This window comes from Balaenoptera ricei, chromosome 14 (genome assembly GCF_028023285.1).
Source record: "Balaenoptera ricei isolate mBalRic1 chromosome 14, mBalRic1.hap2, whole genome shotgun sequence".
NCBI classification, from domain to species: Eukaryota; Metazoa; Chordata; class Mammalia; order Artiodactyla; family Balaenopteridae; genus Balaenoptera; species Balaenoptera ricei.
In genome coordinates this window covers 38909213-38927333 of record NC_082652.1, presented here as the reverse complement: position 1 = coordinate 38927333, position 18121 = coordinate 38909213, and the positions used below count along the sequence as shown (strand labels likewise).

Below are 18121 nucleotides of genomic sequence, written 5' to 3'. Positions count from 1 at the left end.
ATCGATAAATTACGCTTCCAGAAGAACTGAAAAAGGACCCTAATTAATGAATGTCATTAACCTCTTTTGCTGGATGGCCTTTTTTAGCCTGGTAATTCATCACAGCACAAAGCTGACTGTAATTATTCTAATAATGAAGGAGACTAGCATTGCACAATGGATTTTTTAATAGTTAAGTATTTTTTCGTGAGTTTTGTTAGCAGATTTATGTTACACGTTGAGTAATTTGAATAACCTCAGCTGAAGGTGATCAGAAGTTTAGATGGTAGGTAGAAACTAACTCCAGTAAAGTTGTTACCATACATAATTCGGTTAAGGGCTCTGTTAACCCCTCTGAAGCTCAGACTTCAATGTTTTTCTGTGCATCCCTTTTTCTTGGCACAGCGAAAGTTCTTTGGCTCTATTTCTGCATAAGTTCTGTATATTAGCTACTGTGGTTACTTTTGACAAATAACATCATTCTATTTACTTGACCATCCTGTCTTTTTTGAGGGAGCTACATCTTAAGCTTAACTTCATTTTAGTACACCCGAAGAAATCAAGATTTATGTCATCTGCGCTCTTCAGCTTACTTTAAAGATTTATGGCTTCATATGTGAGATACACGAGAGATAAAACTCAGAATTAAATTAAAAATGGGGTTTTAAGTAATACTTTAATTTTTAATTAATTAATTAATTAATTTTTGGCCTTGCCTCGCAGCTTGCAGGATCTTAGTTTCCCTACCTGGGATTGAACCCTGGCCCCGGCAGTGAAAGGGTGGAGTCTTAACCAGTGGACTGCCAGGGAATTCCCTTAAGTATTGCTTTAATATAGTGGTCTCAAACTTTTTGGTCAGGATCCCTTTACGTTCTTAAAATTATGTAGGACTCCAAATAGCTTTTGTTTTATATCTATTCACAGTTATTGTATTTGAAATTAAGTATATTTATTAATTCATTGAAAAATAAATAATAAACTAGTTGCAGGTTAATATAAATAACTTTTTAAATGAAAAAACTATTTTCCAAAACAAAAAAAATTAGTGAAAGAATGGCAACTGTTTTACATTTTTGTAAATCTCTTTAATGTTTGGCCTAATAGAAAACAGCTGGATTCTCTTATCAACTTCAGCATTCAATCTTTATATGTTGTTCTGGTTGAAGCATATGAAGAAAATCCAGCTTCACACCAGTGTGTTGGGAGGAGTACTTTTTTTTTTTTTTTTTTTTTTGGGAGGAGTACTTTAATAACATTTTCAAATAATTGTGATACTCTTCTTTGACTCTACAACAGAACTCAACAAGTGTGGTAATTTCTTTTTTTTTTTTTTTAATGAAGGTGTTTTGTTTTTTTTTTTCTCTTAATATTTATTTATTTTGGCTGCGCCAGGTCTTAGTTGTTGCACGTGGGATCTTCCTTGCAGCGTGCCCGATCCTTTTTTAGTTGCGGCATGTGGGCTCTTAGTTGTGGCATGCATGTGGAATCTAGTTCCCTGACCAGGGATGGAACCTGGGCCCCCTGCATTTGGGATCGCTGAGTCCTACCCACTGGACTACCAGGGAAGTCCCAACAAGTGGTAATCTCTTAAAGGTTAGTTGCAATGTGGAATCTGAAACTGTATCTATATACTTTTCACACAATGTTGCATTAAATTTCATTGGTCTGTTTGCACTTTGAATTGATCTTTTACCTGTGTATGATTTTGATCTCATGAACCCCCTGAAAGGGTCTCTGGAATCCCCACAGTCCCTGAACCACACTTTGAGAACTGCTGCTTTAATGTAAATAATTTAATAGTTTAGAATTAATGTAATTATTGAAGCTGAAAGGGATAAAAGTAATATTGAAATAGAGTTGATAAGTAGTTAAGTGAAATAAGTAACTAAGGTAAATTTTTTTTTCATGTTTTCTTTTCATCAAAAATATTATATCAGTAAATTAATAAATGCTTGTGATGTGCCAGGAACTGTTCTAAGGACTTTATATTTGGAAATGTTTCTATTGTATCATCTTTAGTGATGGTTAAGAGAAAGGCAAGTATAATTTAACTTATTTTTTTTCCCTACAGATAGTACAGTCTTTCTGACATATCCTTTATAATGTAGATATAGTTCCATTTTAGAAGATATATAATACCTAGATAATTTCTCTGTAAGGTATTTGAGATAGAAAATATGCTGATTCCTAGCATCTGTCACTGTTTATGTTTAAAATATATTGTTTTAGACTATATTAACCCATCAGAAAATTGAGTTATTAAATAAATACTAGTAGTTTTAATGAAGATAATCCTGTTGACATGGAAATTTGTTTTATTTTGTTAAATCATTTCAACTAGTATTTGAAACTTTGTTGTGACCATGGTCACTAAATGAAATTTTTCTTCAAAAACAAAAATAGATAATTTTCATAAGACAAATTTAGGTTTATTTAAAAAGCCTGATGCATATTAAAGTCTGTTTCATTTAAGATTCACTTTTTTGGTAATAGCTTTATGGCGATATAATCAACCCTTATAGAATACAACTCTGGGGTTTTCAGTATATTCAGAGTTGTGCAACCGTTACCACTATCTAATTTTAGCATATTTTCGTCATTCCAAAAATGATGAAAATACCTATACTAACATGTTATTCCTTATTTTCTTTTTTCCCTGCCCACCTACTACCATCAGTCTACTTTCTTTTTTTGAAGATTTGTTTGTTCTGGACATTTCAGATAAATGGAATCAAACAACACGTGGCATTTTGTGACTGGCTTCTTTTACTTAGCATAATGTTTTTAAGGTTAAACCATGTTGTAACATGTATCAGTACTTCATTCCTGTTTATGGCTAAATATAATATTCCATTATATGGACATACCACGTTTTATTTATCCATTCATTAGTTCATAGACAGTTGGGTTATGCCCACTTTTTGGCTCTTATGAATAATGCTGCTTTGAACATTTGTGTACAGGTTATTGTGTAGACATCCAGTTTCACTTTTGACCTTTCCCAATATATTTTACATAGATATAAACACTATATAGTTTTTTTATATGTATAAATTTATTCATTTATTTATTTTTGGCTGCGTTGGGTCTTCGTTGCTGTGCGCGCGGGCTTTTCTCTAGTTGCGAGCGGAGGCTACTCTTCCTTGCAGTGCGCGGGCTTCTCATTGCGGTGGCTTCTCTTGTTGCGGAGCACGGGCTCTAGGCGCGTGGGCTTCAGTAGTTGTGGCTCGCAGGCTCTTGAGTGCAGGCTCAGTAGTTGTGGCACACGGGCTTAGTTGCTATGCGGCATGTTGGATCTTCCCGGACCAGGACTCAAACCCGTATCCCCTTCATTGGCAGGTGGATTCTCAACCACTGCACCACCAGGGAAGCCCTATATAGTTATTTATTTCACAGCTGATACGTACATTCTTTTTTGATGTGAAAGATTCAAACATTGCATAAACATATAAGTAAAATGGGAAGGTATTTTTAAAAATTCTTTGTATACCCTTTCATCTCCATCTTTTACCACCCTACTGGTAAGTACTGTTGATATTTTAGTATGTATTCTTTCAGTGTGTTTTTTTTTGTGTTAGAATACTTATATATGAGACATTAATTTATCTCTTTCTTACAAAATTATTTTATGCAATTTATGTACTTCTTATTTCTAATGACTATCAAAATTCTACCTTGGCATTTTGTTTTTTTCTCCTTTGGACATTTGGGCTGTTTTGGATATTTTTGCTAATGTAAATGCTACTGTTGTCATCGTTGCTGTCGTGTAATTTTTTTTTTTTTTTTTTTTTTTTGGTTTTATTTTCTTGATGTGGGTGGATGGTAGTATCATAGATTGTGGAGAACGGACATAGTGGAATGACCTGATTGTTAGATAGTTGAGTTTAAGGTGCTTTTAAGACATCAGGATGGACACGTCCAGTATGTTGTTGGATATCTGAGTATCACTAGGGATGGAAATTGTGTTGGGGATATTCATTTGTATGTTAATGGCTTACAGGTAGTAATTGAAAGTATGAGTATAGATGAAATTACTTAATGTGTGTCTTTTGTGGTAAGAGAACAACACTTGGGGAATGTTAATTTGTAAGAGGCCGGTGGAAAAAGAGAATTTAAAAAATTAAATTGTCCATGTCTGTCTTTTTTAGAGTTTTAACTAATAATGTTGAGTTTTGCTGAATATCTATTATAAATCTAGTGTAATAGAGAGAGTTTGTCTTTGAATGTTTGGAAAAATTTATTAGGGACAATACCTTTTATTACTGTGTGTGTTTTTGTTGCATTCTGTTAATGGTTTATTGTTGCTTCAGTTGTGACATTTTATGTTTTTGGTTAGTGGTAATTAGTTTATGTTCTTTAAAATGCTTTTTAGTCTGTAAGTATTAATTGGGCATTTTAGAAGGTGAGAAATACTTGGATTACCCTAAAAAGTGTGTGAATGGATTGGCAGGATACACAGAGAAATAAGGAAGAGAAGACTATTTGTAGAGCCAGATCTTGTGGAAGGAAAAAACAGGAATCACCAAACATTAGGCCTTAAAGAAACCTGAAGATAATTCAGGACTCAGAAGGTTGCTGAGAAATTTCCTCTGGGGGAATTAAAACGAGGTAGGCCAAATGTTCAACCAGGGGTGATTTTTGCCTCCCAGGGAATATTTGGCATTGTCTGGAGATATATTTGATTGTCAGAACTGAGGGCAAGGTGCTCCTGATATCTAGCAGGTACAGGTCAGGGATGCTGCTGTTAAACACCCTCCGTGCTCAAGACAACCACCACCGCCACCTCCCCACCCCCCGCAAAGATTTTATTTGCTCCAAAATGTTAGTAGTGGTGAGATTGGAAACCTTGCATTATAGTGACTGTATGTTGGCTGCTCTTCTGTCAGTAATCTCTTTGGGGACATAGGGGCAGGAGTTTCAGGATATAACTATTTATGAACTCCCTAAGGGCCGCCACTTTTTTTTTTTTTTTTTAAAGCAGGTACATGTGGGCATGGTGAATTTTCAGAAAGGGGTTATGAACTTGACAAGCCCCCAGACTCAGATTTTCAGTGAATATTTCTCTTATCTCTTGGATGTGGCAAAAGGATTGTGTAGTTGAAATGGACTAAGAATTGGTAGGTTATCAGAGTTTAGGAGATTAAGAACCTATGGTCATTCATGTGAATTTTAAAACCTATGAGGTTTGTAATAGTTCGGTTTGAGAAAAAAATTATGCTTGAAGAGTTTTTGGTGATCAATAGATTACTGTAGTGAAGAAAGAAGGTATAAGAGCAGAATGGCATAAACCTTAAAAGAAAAGTGGAAAAAATTTTGCATGTGAGATGAAAAACTGCTGTGCTGGGAACGCTGTAGGTCCCTTGATGTGATACAGCCTGCTTAGGAAGTGTATTAGTTTCCTATGTCTTCTGTAACAAATTACCACAAACTTAATGACTTAAAACAACAAAAATTTATTTTCTCACGATTTTAGATGCTCAGAGTCAGAAATCAAGATGTGGGCATGGCTGTGCTCTCTTTATAGGTTTAGAGGGGAGTTTGTTTTTTGCCTTTTCCAACTTCTGGTGGCTGCCGTTGCATTCTTGGTCTTGTGAGCACAGAACCCCAATCTCTGCCTGTTTTCACATTGTTTTCTACTTTCTTTGTCTCCCTATGAGTGACTCTTATAAGGATACTTGTCACTGGATTTAGGGCCCACGTGAATGATCCAGGATGACCTCAAGATTCATATTTTCACTGGGAAAGAGTTTATGTGGGCTTCCAAAGGAAAGGGTTAAGAAAGAGTGAGATCCACTGTGGAAATAGAGTCAGGAGGAAGATAATAAAGGAAATGATAACCGATATGAGGAGCTTGCGTTTGGTTGGTGGATGTGCATGACTTGTAGGGCCTTTGAGACTGGATCTATGCAAATTGAAGTTCTTCGGTGTTAGAAAAATGACGCTATTGATAGACCTTTTAGTCTTTGCTTTATGCCAGGTTCAAACTGAGGATTGCTGAAAAGGTGTCCTGTGATCTCAGAAGCAAAATCTTTTCCAGCTGGTTGGATGGCTTTCTGAATTTGTACCAGTGTTTTATGGAACTGAAGAGTCTTTTGAAATAGTTGGGGAAATAGAACTTAAGTAAATTATTTTGGAATTGAGAGGTGTTCTGAGCTGAATTCTGCAGTAAATCTTTTGACAGAATTACTACACCTTGAGATGGTTAGAAGTTTCCAATGATGTATGAAATACCAAAAGCAAGTTGGGCAAAATAGTCCTAGGGTTGTGTAGAAAAAAGGCTGTTTAATTTTAAGAAGTGTTTTTCTGGTGGGCATGGGGGTGGTTACATTGAGGTGATAGGGTAGTTGTTTTTAGTTGACTGGTTGATGTCATGTGTTACTAGAATTCCTAAAATTCGGTCATCTCTGTGTTCCTTTTATCAATTTTAGTTGGTAGTGGTGGACCACTTGGCTATGCCCATGTTGTGTTAAAAATGCCAACTTGTTTTAATTTAAGGTTTTCATGTATCTTTTTGTATATGAGATTAGAAATGTGTGTGTAGTGTGTGTGTGGACACACACGCGTGTGCACACTAGTTTTGTTATCAAGACAAATTTTGTATTATTTTGGGTAACTTGTTTTTTTGCTGCATTCTGGAACAGAAAAGTTATCAGTTATTTGAAAGCAGAGCTGTTCCTTCTGCCTGGAACACTTTTTAATCTCAGGTGGGAATATGCTTAATGCAGTCAAGGGATAGCAAGGGGGCCAAGATAACTGGAGCAGAGTGACCAGGGGAAAAACTAGGAAGTAGTTAATAGTTAATATGAGCCTTTGCTTTTGCTCTGATTGAGATGGGAAGTCACTGGAAGGTTTTGAGCAGAGAAATAATGGAGCCTGACTTAAATTTTAAAAGGACTACCTTGGCTGTTTTGTGTAAGAAGCTGAAGGGGGCGGGGGATGCAGGGGAGGGAGGAACAAGGCTGAAGGCACAGTTACCAGTTAGGAAGCTGTTGCAGAAATCCAGGTGAGGGATAGTGATAGCTTGGACCAGGGTGGTAGTGGTTGAGATGCTAAGTGGTCAGATTTTGGATGTGTTTTGAAGGTAGGTGGGTTAATGATGGCTTGAGTGGATATGAAGTTTAAGAGAAAAGTTGGGGATGACTCCAAGGCTTTGTTCTAAACAATTAAGGATGAACGTGTCATTTACTGAGATGAGGGGGAAAATCCTTTGGAAGCTTTAGGTTTAGGAGGCAAGATTAGGGGTTCACTTATTGACATGTTAAAGTTTCAGATGTTTAGTAGTTTAGTAAAAATCTCTCTATGAATAGTATTCCTGTGAGTTTAAATTTTTTGTATTTCAAATTATATTCTCTTGCATTTCTAGATTCTAGATTCTTTTTGTTCTCATTTTCTTTGACCTATTGAGTAAATAGGGGTAAATTATTTTCAGAATTTTCATTTTGGTGAGATTTTAAAATACATTGTATGTGCATTCTAAATTTTAAAAAATGGTTAAAACCTTTATATGCCAGTAAAGCAGACCTGTTGAATGTCAGGATAAATGGACAGAAATGCAATAAAAGTGGAGAACTTTCTCAAAAATTTCAAAGTAATACATGTACATTGTTACTAAAGTCAAATTGCACTAAAAGCCTTACAGTGTTGAATATCATCCCACTCCTCACCTTTCCACATCTCCCAGTACCTTTCTCCAGGAGCTGCCACTTTCACTCTCCTAGCTGTTTTCTTTATATCTAGCTCCATAGTTTTGGTGGTATGCAACTTCTATATTTTGATTGATCAACTTCAGATGTTATTGACTTTTTGCCTCCATAGCTGAGAATTGGCTCTCCTGCTTTCTTCCCCATATACCTTAATAGAGTTATATTTCAAATTGGTTAAGCCAATAGTGAGTGGTACTATAACTATGCAAATATTGTTTACTGCTGAGCTAAGTATTTTTCTGAAACTATATCCCCCTTTTCATTTTTTCGTGGAGTTAGTAATTGCCTCACTTTTCTTTTGCTTAATTTTCTAAGATGCTAGAGCAATTTTTCTCCCCAAATGTCACATGTCTGACAGTATTATTTTTCATACTCAAACAGCAGGTCCAATCCCTTCTCTAACCCACCCACACTACCTTCAAGGTTCCTTTTGGGATCCTGCATTCCATCTATTTCATTGTGGGTTGGTTGCTCTCTTGGCCTGTTCTCTAAAGTGTTTGTGCAGTTAATACTGCCACTGGCAGCAAATTACTCACATTCTTTGAATTCTCAGAGTTTTTTTTTGGGCCTTGTCATGCAGCTTGTGGGATCTTAGTTCCAGGGATGGAACCTGTGCCCCCTGAAATGGAAGCATGGAGTCCTAACCACTGGACTGCCAGGGAATTCCCAGAATTCTCAGACTTTTAAATTTTAGCCCATTGTGGTGGTTTTCCATTGCCTTTTTGGATTTCTTTCTCCTTTCATCTTTCTTCCTTCTTTTTTTTTGTGATGAGCTTGTTCAAATTTCCTGTCTGTTTTTTCCTTTGATTGGCTATTTTATTGATGTGTAGGATTTTAATAATATAATCTGTACATAGTAATCTTCTATAGGTTATGTTTTACCTTTTACATTTTATATCTATGATCAGTCCATTTGGCATTGGCTTTATTATATGGTTTGAGGTAGGAATCCAGTTTCACTTTTTTCCCCATATGATATCCAGTTGTCCCAGCACTATTTCTTTAAAAAATCTATTTTCCCAGCTATGGTACTGTATATCATGAACCAGTTGACCATAAACGTGAGCCTGATTCTGGGCACTCTGTTTTGGGATTTTTTTCCCCCCAACATTCATTTATTTATTTATTTGGCTGCGCCGGGTCTTAGTTGCGGCACTTGGGATCTTCGTTGCCTCGTGTGGGATCTTTTAGTTGCGGCATGTGGGATCTAGTTCCCTGACCAGAGATCGAACCCAGGCCCCCTGCATTGGGAGTATGGAGTCTTAGCCACTGGACCACCAGGGAAGTCCCTGGGCACTCTCTTTTGTGTCATTGGTCTGTCCCATTGGTCTATTTGTCTATCCCTGAGCCAATATCACACATTACTGTGGTTTTACAGTAAGTGTTGATATCTGGTAGGGCAGGTTCACCCACCTTGTGATTTTCTTAAGTGTGATTTCTTATGGTTTATGTAAAATAGATTTTTAAAATTTCCAAACATCTGGGCATTTTCTACTTAGACTTTTGTGGGTTATTCATTTCTAGTATAATTGCATTGTGATCAGAGAGCACTTGTGGTATCATTCCTTAGATGTTTGTGGAGGCTTGCTTTAGGACTTGTATTTGGGGACACCTTTGTAAATGTTCGATGTGTGCTTGAAAAGAACATATTTTGCAATTGTTGGGATAATGTTGTGTATATATTTGTTTCTTTAAATTTATTTATTTTATTTTTTGGCTGCGTTGGGTCTTCATTGTTGCGCGCGGGCTTTTCTCTGGTTGCGGCGAGCAGAGGCTACTCTTCATTGCAGTGCCTGGGCTTCTCATTGCAGTGCCTTCTCTTGTGGCGCACGGGCTCTAGGTGCGTGGGCTTCAGTAGTTGTGGCTCGCGGGCTCTAGAGCACAGGCACAGTAGTTGTGGCGCACAGGCTTAGTTGCTCTGCGGCATGTGGGATCTTCCCGGACCAGGGCTCGAACCATGTTCCCTGCGTTGGCAGGCGGATTCTTAACCACTGTGCCACCGGGGAAACCCTGTGTATATATTTATTAGGTCAAATTTAAAATTACTTGTCTTGTTCATAATTCTGTATAATTAGTTCATAATTCTGTACATTGGATTTTTTGTGCATTTGTTTTGTTTTTTTGTCTGCTTGTTCCGTCAGTTGCTGAGAGGGGTGTTTCCAAATCTCTAAGTTACAGTTTTGGATTTATATATTTTTCCTTGTAGTTCTTTTAATTAGGGGACTGTATATGTCAATTTGGGAATTACACGTTTTCAGACTATGTTTTTAGGTATGTGCAGTTTGAAATTGTTACATCTTCCTGTTGAATTGAAGCTTTTATCATTAAGATATGACTCTTTAATATTGCTTTTTGTTTTAAGGTTCTTGGTTTTTTGTTTTGTTTTGTTTTTTGCCACACCACGCCACTTGTGGGATCTTAGTTCCCTGACCAGGGATTGAACCCGGGCCCTCAGCTATGAGAGCACAGAGTCTTAACCACTGGACCACCAGGGAAGTCCCTTAACAGACTATTTAATGCTTTGGTGTCCTCTAGAGCAGGCACTGATGAACTGTTTTTTCCCTTGGGCCAAATTTAGTCAGTTCTCCTCCTTTCCTTCATTCCTCAAAATGGTTTTACATTTTTTTTGAGGGTTGTAAAAAAAATAAAAAACCAAAGAAGAATACGTAATCATGACTGTATGTGAGCTACAAAGCCTAAAATATTTGCTATCTGCCCTTTTGAAGAAAGAGAATGTCATGTGAGTCCACCCATGACAATAAATAGTCTTATCAAGCCTTATATTCCATCTTTGTTGGTTTATTACCTTTAGATTCACTCTTGTTCTCCAGACTCCTGTTGACGGTTAGTATAGAGACTGTTTCCTCCTGGGACTGGTCTCTTATTTCTCTGGACTGTGTTGGGATCTAATTCTCATATGACTGGGGAGAACTGGTATGTATTTCCTTTTGAGGCACCTGCTCCAGGTGCAGTAACTGAAAGGTTTTAACTCAGAAGGCTGGTTGGGGGTGGGTGTCCCTTTGTAGGCAAGGGATTTGGGAGTTCATAGAGTTTTCAGCCTCCTTATGTCTGCCTTAGATGTCCCTGCATCTTTGTCTTGAGTTCCCATTTACTACCCACCTTGTCAAAAAATAAGAGCCCACTGGTAGTATTCAGCAGGGTGGGAACCTGTATCATTTCTAGCAGATATTCACCAGAACAAATACTAATTTTTTAATTCTAGGACCTTTAAATTTGCTAATATTTCTGTTTGTCCTTAAGCTTTGGGTGATTTAAGGAACATTCTAATCTGTACATGAATGTAGATGGATGAACGCTGCTGCCCCTGTTTACTTCCTGCTTTTGAGACCTGTAACAGAAATGATCATGACCCATTGAATACTGGGCACGAATCCAAGAAGGAGGCTGTTGGTGGAGGACACTCATTTTTTTTCCTACTGTGAAAATTCCACTTTTTTCAAGTGCATCTTGTATTGCGTAGGTGTAATGCACTGCTACTCTGTGTTCTGCCTATTTTAAGCATACAGAAATTGTAGTTGGATGGTCTGTTAATATCAAGCATAAAGTTCTCAAAATAGATTATAAACACAGGTCCCTCTGGTTAGGACCCCCGGCCCCGCCCCCCGCCTTGTGTATCTGGAGAAACTGAGTAAAAATTAAAAGTAAGTAGAAGCCTCGGGTTGATACTTAATTCTGTCTTTGGCAGCTACCCCATATGGGGCAGCTGGTTCACAGAGACTTTGCTTCTCAAGAATGAGAGATGGGATTAGAAGGATGGAAGCAGCTGCTGCTTAAGGTCAGTGTTTTTCTTATCTCCATGAAATTTGGTGCAATATACGGAATTGACAGTTTGCTATAGAGCAGTTAAAGAAACTGCTGATTTGCTGTTGTGCCTAGAAATTAAAGGTAGCCTAGTTTGCTTTTCTCTTTTTTAAAAAATGGTTTTAACAAGAAAAAAAGGACTCAGGTTACTAATGTGAGGAATGAAAGAGGGGATATTACTAACAACCTCACAGAAATAAAAGAGAATTGCAAGGGAATACTATGAACAATTGAATACACTAACAATTTTGATAACCTAGATAAAATGAAAAAATTCCTAGAAAGAGATTGAGTCAAGAAGAAATAGAAAATCCGGATAGACCTATAACAAAGAGATTGAATTAGTAACCAAAAAATCATCCAAAAAGAAAAACTCACTCCCAGATGGCTTTACCAGTGAATTCTATCAAGTGTTTAAAGAATTAACACCAAGCATTCCTAAACTCCTCCAAAAAATGCAAGAGGAGGGAATACTTCTGAGCTAATTCTATGAGGCCACTGTAAAACCCTGATACCAAAATTAGACAAAGACATCACAAGAAAAGAAACTATGGTTCAATATTTTTTATAAATATACACATAAAAATTCCTCAACTCAGTACATGCAAACTGAATCCAGCAACATATAAAAAGGATTATACACCCTGACGAAATAGGATTTATCCTAGCAGTGCAAAGTTGGTTCAACATATGAGAATTAACAAGGTGATATACCATGTTAATAGAATAAAGGGGGAAAAAAATCACATAATCACCTCAATAGATGCAGAAAAAGCATTTAACAAAGTTTAACATCTTTCATGATAAAAACACTCAACAAAGTTGCAATAGAAGAGCATCTATGAAAAGCTTGTATCTAACGTTACACTTACCGGTGAAGGACTGTAGGCTTTCCTCCTAAGATCAGCAATAAGACAAGTATATCTGCTTTTGCCACTTTTATTCAACATTGTACTGGAGGTTCCAGCCAGGACAATTTGGCAAGAAAAAGAAATAAAGGCATCCAGATTGGAAAGGAATAAGTAAAACTATATCTGTTTGCAGATGATGTGGTTTTATATGGAGAAAATCCTAAGGAATCCACAAAAAACAACCTGTTAGAGCTAATAAATGAATTCAACAAGGTTATAAGATACAAGAACAACATACAAAAAGCAATTGTATTTCTCTCTACTAGTGATGAACCATCCAAAAAGGAAATTAAGAAAACAATTCCTTTTATAGTAGAATAAAAAACAATAAAGTACTTAAGAATAAATGTTTAAAATTATTAAAGATGACCTAAATAAGTGAAAAGATATCTATGTTCAAGAATTGGAAGACATATTATTAAGATGGCAGTATTCCTCAAATTGATCCTCAGATTCAGCGCAATTCTTTATCAAAATTCTAGCTGACTTTTTGGGCAGAAATTGACAAACTGATCTTAAAATTAATATCAAAAAGCCAGAACAATCTTGAAAAAGAAAAATAAAGTTGAAGGAGTCACATTTCCTCATTTAAAAACTTAACTGAAAAAAGAGCCAATGGGAGTTCCCTGGTGGCCTAATGGTTAGGATTCCAGGCTTTCACAACACTGTGTGGCCCAGGTTCAATCCCTGGTCAGGGAACTGAGATCCCGCAAGCGACGTGGCGTGGCAAAAAAAAAAGAGAGAGAGTGCCAAGAATATACAGGGGAAAGAACAGTCTCTTCAGTAAACGATGTTGGGAAAACTGGACAGCCACAAGTAAAAGAATGAAACTGGAACACTATCATATACCATACACAAAAATTAACTCAAAATAGATTAATGACTTGAACATAAGATCTGAAACCATAAAACTCTTAGAAGAAAACATAGGCAGTTAGCTCCTTGACATAAGTCTTGGTGATGATTGTTTGACAACAAAAGCAAAAATAACAAAAGCAAAAATAAGTGGGACTGCATCAAACTAAACAGCTTCTGCACAGCAAAGGAAACCAACAAAATGAAAAGGCAACTTACTGAATGGGAGAAAATATTTGCACATCATATATCTGAAAATACATGATGAATTCATATAACTCAATAAATAGCAAAAAAACAGTTCAAATAAAAAATGGGCAGAAGGGGCTTCCCTGGTGGCGCAGTGGTTGAGAATCTGCCTGCCAATGCAGGGGACACGGGTTCGAGCCCTGGTCCGGGAAGATCCCACATGCCGCGGAGCAACTAGGCCCGTGAGCCACAATTACTGAGCCTGCGCGTCTGGAGCCTGTGCCCTGCAACGAGAGAGGCCGCAACAGTGAAAGGCCCGCGCACCACGATGAAGAGTGGCCCCCGCTTGCCGCAACCGGAGAAAGCCCTCACACAGAAACGAAGACCCAACACAGCCAAAAATAAATTAAAAAAAAAAAAAATCTGTAAAAAAAATGGGCAGAAGATCTGAATGGAATTCTTCCAAGGAAGACGTAACAGAGAGTCAACAGGAACATGAAAAGATGCTCAGAATCACTAATCATTAGAGAGATGCAAATCAAAATCACAATGCGATATCACCTCATACGTGTTAGAATGGCTGATATCAAAAAGGCAAGAAATAAAAAGTGTTGGCAAGGATGTGGAGAAAAGGGAACCCTTGTGTACTGTTAGTGGAAATGGAAATTGGTGGAACCACTATGGAAAACAGTATGGAGGTTCCTTAAAAAATTAAAAATAGAACTACTGTATGATCCAGCAGTTCCACTTCTGGGTATTTACCTGAAGAAAATGAAAAACACTACCTCAAAAAGATATATGTACCCCCATGTTCATTGCAGTGTTATTTGCAGTAGCCAAGATATGGCAACAATCTAAGTGTTCATCCATGGATGAATGGATAAAGATGTGGTATGTGTACACAATAGGATATTATTCGGCCATACAAAGAATGAAGTTTTGCTGTTTAAGAAAACATGGTTGGACCTGGAGAGCATTATGTTAAGTGAAATAAGTCAGAGTAAGATAAATACCATACAAATTAGGTCCCTGGACCCACTTCCGTGTGTGTGTGTGTGTGTGTGTGTGTGTGTGTGTGTGTGTGTGTGTGTGTAGGTGTAGTGTTTCTCACGCCACACCAAGCAATTCTTAAGACACCAGCAGGGTGTAATTCAATTCAGTTCTGACACTATCTGCTTAGAGATAGCATCAGATCCCACAGGTTATGGATTCAGTCGACAAGACTGCCCCTCCTCCCCCCAACACTTCAAAAGCCCCAGTTGTTACTTGGGGTTCTTACTGACCAGCTACAGACTGGAGGTTCCAGCAACCCCCTCCAACTCAGAATGCCAGTCACAAGCCCAGTTTGTTACCTGTACTTCTGACCAACTGGCTGTAAATCAGAGGTTCCCACGACCTCTCCTCTGGTTCAGTTAATTTGGTAGAGCAGCTCACCAAACTCAGAGAAACATTTTACTAAGATCACTGATTTGTTATAAAAGGATATAACTGAGAAACAGCTAGATGGGAGAGATGCACAGGGCAAGATATGGGGGAAAGGGCTCAGAGCTTCCATGCTCTCTCCGAGTACACCACTCTCTCCAAATCTCCACATGTTCACAGTCCAGAAGCTCTCCAGAATCCTATCCTTTTGGTTTTTTTATGGCGGCTTTGTTACATAGGCAGGATTGATTAAATCACTGGTGATTGATTCAACCTCCAGCCCTTCTCTTCTCCCCAGATGTTAAGGGATAGGACTTGAAAGTTCCAACCCTCTAATCACGTGGTTGGCTCCACTGGCAACTAGCTCTGATCCTTAGGTGCTTTCCAAAGCCATGCATTAACATAACAAAAGACATCTTGATTGCTCTCAACAGTTAATTCTACAAATTCCAAAGGCTTTGTGAGCTGTGAGCCAGGAACCATGGACAAAGACCAAATACATATGAGAAATACAGGTTGGTCATCTGATCAAATATATATATATTCTTATAAATCACAATGTTGTACTGTGTGACCTCACTTATGTGTGAAATCGAAACAACAACAAAAACCCCCCAAAACAAAAGAAGAAGCAAGCTCATAAATACAAAGAACAGAGGCCAGGGTCAGTGAAATGGGTGTGGGTGGGGAGCCCAAAAGGTACAAACTTCCAGCTATAAAATAAATAATTCATGAGGATGTAAAGTACAGCATGGTGATTATAGTTAATAATACTGTATTGCATACTTGAAAGTTGCTAAGAGAGTAGATCTTAAAAGTTTTCATCATAAGAAAAAGATTTTTTGTAACTATGTAAGATGACAGGTATTAATTTAGACTTATTGTGATAATTTCACAGTGCATACACATATTAAAATGATTATGTTGTATACCTGAAACTAGTAAAATATGTCAATTATACCTCAATTAAAAAAACCCAAACCACAAAGCTACTGTAATCAAGACTGTGGTACTGGCATAAGATCATATGGATCAGTGGAATAGAACTTAGAGTCCAGAAATAAACGCATATATTTATGGGCAATTGATTTTCAACAGGAGGGCCAAGGCAACTCAATTAGTAAAGAATGGTCTTTTTAACAAATGGCGCTGGTTCAGTTGGACATCTACATGCAAAAGAATGAAGGTTTTACCCCTACGTCCCACCAAAAATGAACTCAAGATGGATCGGCGATCTAAATGTAAGCTAGAACTGTAAAACTCATAGAAAACATAGATGTAAATTTTCATGGTCTTGGATTAGGTAATAGTTTCCTATATATGATAGCCTAAATCACAAGCAGCCAAAGAAAAAGATAGATTGGACTTCATCAAATTTAAAAACTTTTGTACATCAAAGGACTCTTATCAAAAATGTGAAAAGACAGCCAATAGAATTGGAGAAAAATATTTGTGGTTCATACATCTGATGAGAGTCTAATGTCCGGGTAAACTGTTTCAACTCAATGATAAAAGGAAAAATGACCAAATTTTTATTTAAAATGAGGAAAGGATTCAAATAGACATTTCTCCAGAGAAGAAATACAGATGGCCAATAAGCACATGAAAAGATGCTCAACATAATTACTCATTAGGAAAATACAAATTAAAACTGCAATGAGATACTACTTTACACCTAAAAGGATAACTAAAATTTTAAAAATTAATAATAAATGCTAACAGGGATGTAGAGAAATTGGAACCCACACACATAGCTGGTGGGAATGTAAAATGTTGCAACTGATTTGGAAAACAGTCCCTCAGAAGTTAAACATAGAGTTTCCATATGGCCCAATGGTTATATTCTTAGGTATATACCCAGGAAACTTGAAAACATGTTCACATAAAAACTCCTTTAGGATTATTCATAGCATTATTCATGATAGCCAAAAAGTAGAAACAGCCCATCTAACAATCCATCAACTGATGGATAGGCAAACAAAATGTGATATATTTATACAACGGAATAGTATTTAGCCATAAAGCACAAGATATTACTGAAACATGCTGCAACCCTGCTTGAACCTTGAAAACATTACGTTAAGTGAAAGAAGCCAACCACAAAAGGCCACATGTATTTATGATTTAATTTATATGAAACATCCAGAATAGCCAAATCCATGAAGACAGAAAGTGGATTTGTAATTGCCAGGGACTGGAAGGGGGGTGAGGAATAGAGAATGACTGCTAATGGGTTTGGGGTGGCAAAAATATTATGGAACCACTGGCAATTGTTGTACAACTCTGAATATACTAAAACCTACTAAATTGTACACTATAAATAGGTGAATTTTATAGTCCTATCTCAAATTACATCTCAATCATAAAAAATTTTTTTTTTCTGACCACGCAACGTAGCTTGTGGGATCTTAGTTCCTCATCCAGGGATAGAACCCAGGCCCTCATCAGTGAGAGGGCGGAGTCTTAACTACTGGACTGCCACGGAATTCCCGATTATAAAATGGTTTTTAAAAAATCGCTTTAAACTTAAAAATATATTGGGTGATGTAATCTAAATATTTTAATGATTAAAATTTGAGTATATTTTATTATAATGTACTGTTGGGAAATTGGAGGTACTCTTAAATTCTCAGGTACTTTCTAACATATATTTTGTAAATTATCTTTCTATATAAATGTTATTGTGGGTTTTCTGAAGTGATCATTTTATGGGTTTTTTTGTTTTATTTATTTTTTATTTTTGGCTGTGTTGGGTCATCGTTGCTACGCGCAGGTTTTCTCTAGTTGCGGCGAGTGGGGGCTGCTCTTTGTTGCGGTGCGCAGGCTTCTCACTGCGGTGGCTTCTCTTGTCGCGGAGCACGGGCTCTAGGCGCGCGGGCTTCAGTAATTGTGGCTCATGGGCTCTAGAGCGCAGGCTTAGTAGTTGTGGTGCACGGGCTTAGTTGCTCCCCGGCATGTGGGATCTTCCTAGACCAGGGATAGAACCCGTGTCTCCTGCATTGGCAAGCGGATTCTTAACCACTGCGCCACCAGGGAAGTCTCATGTTAAGTTTGATTATTGTTTTTTGGCCCCAATATTGATTTTATTAGAATTCTATTAATAAGTTGGCTCTGGGTTGTGGAGGGATCTTGTCAGTTTGTTAACAGGTTAGAGAATGCATTTCAGTCCTTGATTGCAAGATTTTATTTAATGGAAAGGGATGTTATTAAGTTGTATAATGCTAGGTTGATAATGATTTA

General features: G+C 37.3%; 1 protein-coding gene across 4 annotated transcripts in view; it reads left to right on the top strand.

The window, feature by feature from the left end:
• ESCO1 (establishment of sister chromatid cohesion N-acetyltransferase 1) overlaps positions 1 to 18121 on the top strand; it is a 65855-nt gene that overhangs the window by 2172 nt on the left and 45562 nt on the right. The window contains exon 2 of one of the 4 annotated variants that reach the window (XM_059893803.1): positions 11389 to 11478. The exons of the other annotated variants lie outside the window; for them this stretch is intronic. The gene's annotated coding sequence lies outside the window, so the exon portion shown is untranslated. The remainder of the gene's footprint in view (positions 1 to 11388; positions 11479 to 18121) is intronic. 4 annotated transcript variants of the gene reach the window in all.